We start from the raw sequence: 3691 nt of genomic DNA, 5'->3' as shown, positions 1-3691 counted from the left end.
TTTCAGTTTAAAAATCTGAACTACAAAAAAATTACTTGGATTTGGCTGAATACAGTCTTTAGGCATATGGAAACAGATTGGATACTTAATATTAGCCACAGGATTTCTGCATACTGATCCTATTCAAAAGATAAAAGGCAAAGGGATGTAGGAAGTTCCATGTCGAAGTGTGACCAAACTGTGACATAGACCTGAACTCTTTTCTGCTGTTTGAGGGAGTTCTGCACATAGGCACAATGCAGAACATACCACATGGAAGTTAGGCTTTGCAATTTTGGGGGTGACTACAGATGCAGTATTGCAAGGCACTTTCCACGCCGAAAACGCAGTTTTTGTTTGCGTTCAGCTCACTGGCCAACAGTGAGTTAACATGCAAAAATACTCTGTGGCCAGAGAATCTGCACATGCTTTAGGGAGAACTGGCTACCTGTATCCCCTTAGCCCAGCCTGGCTGTTCTCTTTCTTCCCAGATCCTGCAAAAGCTTTAGGCTGCACTCTGCTCTTCATGTGTTCTTCTACCTGAACATAATGCTGATTTCACTTCACTAAAACACCTGCAGGAAAGCTCAATATGTGCTGGACCTTATTGACTATCTGAGAGATGCAAGGCCTCCAGAAGGATCTGAATAGGCTGGATCGATGGGCTTCAGCAAGACCACCTGCAGGGTTCTGCACTTTCGTCACAGCAACTCCATGTGACACTACAAAACTGATGCAGAATGGCTGGAAAGCTGCATGGAGAAAAAGGATTTGGGGTTATTAGTCAACAGCCAGCTGACCATGAGTCAGCAGTATGCCCAGGTAGCCAAGAAAACCAATGGCATCCTGACTTGTACCAGTAATAGTGTAGTCAGCAGGAGCAGGGAGATCGTTCCTCTCTACTTAGCACTGGTGAGGTCTCACCTTGAGTGTTGTGTTCTGCTTTGGGCCCTAGACTACTAAGACACTGAGGCACTCAAATGTGTCCAAAGAATGGCAATGAAGCTATGAAGGGCCTGGAATGCAAATCTTAAGAAGGGCAGCTGAGAGAACTGGGATTGTTTAGTTCAGAGAAGAGCAGGATCAAGGGAGACATAATTACTCTCTACAGCTAAAGGATGCTGTAACACGGTGAGTGTTGGCCTCTTCTCACAGGTGATAGAATTACAGGTAATAGGTTTAAGTTGCACCAGGGGAAATTCAGGTTAGATAATAAGAAAAGTTTCTTTTCAAAAAGAATGGTAATGCTTTTAAACAGGTTGACCAGGGAGGTGGTGGAATCACTGTCCCTGGAGGCTTTCACTGTGCAGATGAACCGATTAGGGATATAGTATAGTGGGCATGGTGATTATAGGTTGCACATTGAACTACATGATCTTAAAGGTCTTTTCCAACCTTAATAATTCTATGCTTCTATAATTAGCAGATTAACATTACATACCGTAGTCTGGATTTACAAGCATAGCACTGAGTTTCTTATAAAAGGCAAAAAATTTTATTTCAGATTTCACTCCATGTGGGCAAAAGAGAGGAATGTTGAAGTCCAGATGAAGGGAAAATTCCAAAGATCTCATAAATTTGTTCGTTTCATGAACCTGTGCAAAAGCTTTGTGTGAAAGTTCTGAAAAGCAATAAACAAGGAATTGCTTACAGGCTATGGAGGTTGCCCAACCTTTCAATGACCTTGGCCTGAGGTGGAGTTTGAAACAAAACATGAAAACAAGTATACCTCCTCCTCTGGTTTCACTTTCAATGGCAAACAGTACAGGCTGAGCTTCTCAGTGAGATACAACTGCAATGGAAGTTACTGATTTCAAAGCATTTGTATTCACAACTAGAATGTGCCAACAGTGCCAACTGCACAGAATTGCCTTGGCCTGGGGAAAAGTTGAAAGAAAGAGAAAAGAAAAATAAGAAGGGAAACAAAAATTTGAATACTGAATGAATGAAGAGGAAAAACAGCAATAGATAGAAGCTGCTGAAATGCAAATTTGTTTCAAACTCAGATTCAAAGAGGAAAATGTTCAGTAAGAAACATGTGCAAGGAGAAAATAGAAAGATGGTTATCACCATATACATCTGCCTAGGTTCAGGCAGTGTCCATTGCTTCCCTCCAGGGTCAAACCAAAAGTAGCATCAACGAAGAGCTTCTCTTAAGAAGACAGTGGGGAAAGCCAGGTGAGACTGATGGTTTGGGCTCTCTGCCCACGTGACTGGCAAGAAGAGGAGAACCAGCACACCCAGGGAAGATGTCTGTGTCAAATCTTTCAGAACCTCCTTTCCGATGACACAGTGCCATTCCCTGAAACCTTCAGGTGTGATCAAATTGTTACTTGGACAATTAAAGACTTTAGCATTTATATTTCCATACTTGAATATTCCCATTCCCTGGGAGTTTTCTCTGGGGAAAAAAAAAAAAAGAGCATTTCTGTGCGAGTCACATGCCCTGTATAATATACCAAACTATTCTCTAAAGATTTAACCACACTTGAAGAAAAATCAGGAGAAAGCTTATAGGTTTGATGTTATAACCACTGAAAAACAAGATAGCCTCATAATCCACAATCATTGACACACCCAGGATGATTATGTTAATGTGTATGGTGAAATATTATAACTCTTTTTGCAAACTTAATCATATTTATATCTACAACAAAAGTTTTCATTCCTTGTCAGTGATTTGCTTATTTGCTTCTGTCTCTGAAAACTTATTTTGAAAGCTAGAGTATTCATCACCTCTTTATATCTGATGTGAAGAAACCCTTGCAGGGACAAGCACGGGTGTTACATTACAAATGCTATTAGAATAGTGACTTTGCCCTTCCTCAGCTGTTGTATTTAAATTTCTCATCTTCCAGGTGTAGACAATGTTTTTCAAAATGGAACCTTTCTGTTTAGCTCCCATTCTAGGGAAAGATTTTCAAAGTATAGAAGTGAATGAGGAGAAAAATCTCCTTCTGGAGATTTGTGCTTCTCCGTGACGGGAAAACTTCTGAAAATCCCACTGTAACTTTTTTGTTAATAAGTATTCAGCTTGATTTTCATAGCTCTTCAGCATCCTACATAGATCTGTTACAACTGGTCATAACTTCTAAATATTTGACTGTGTATTTGAGTAACTAAAAATGGATTTCTGATTTTTACGACTTATTTTAGAAAAGACTGTCCATAGTTTCTTCTGTGGAATACTGTATACCAAGATGTTGCTCCAAATGTTCTTCCCATTTTATAGCCCCTTTTCCCAGCTCCTGGTTACATTTGACAGTTTTACTGATCACTTGGAATTTTCTCTCAACAATTATGAGAAGTGGAATGTATAATAACACTTAGCAGAAATGTCCTGTGCTGAAAGTGATTTCATGTTAACTCTTTTGAGACATAGACTATGTAAGAGGAATGCTGATTTTATTCTACGAAGAAGTCAAAAAGGGATAGCCAATAACCCATTTCTGTCTGTTTACATTTAAGTGCTGACATTGCTAAGTACGGGTTTTAAGGGCATTCAGGATATGGAAGGTGTTGTAGTTAGCTCACACCAGTGTCTCTCTACCCAGTGCAAGTTGGCTGCACAGTTTCCTTTTGTCTGTTGCATTTACCTTCAACCTCACTTTTACTTTGCAAAAGCAAAGTAAATGGAACCATGGTACTTACAACACACTGAATTGAGACTGCAGATAACAAAACTCACAATTCTTTTATTTTTTTTATGTTT

The sequence above is a fragment of the Meleagris gallopavo genome, chromosome Z, assembly GCF_000146605.3.
Source record: "Meleagris gallopavo isolate NT-WF06-2002-E0010 breed Aviagen turkey brand Nicholas breeding stock chromosome Z, Turkey_5.1, whole genome shotgun sequence".
NCBI lineage: Eukaryota > Metazoa > Chordata > Aves > Galliformes > Phasianidae > Meleagris > Meleagris gallopavo.
This window is presented reverse-complemented; position numbering follows the sequence as displayed.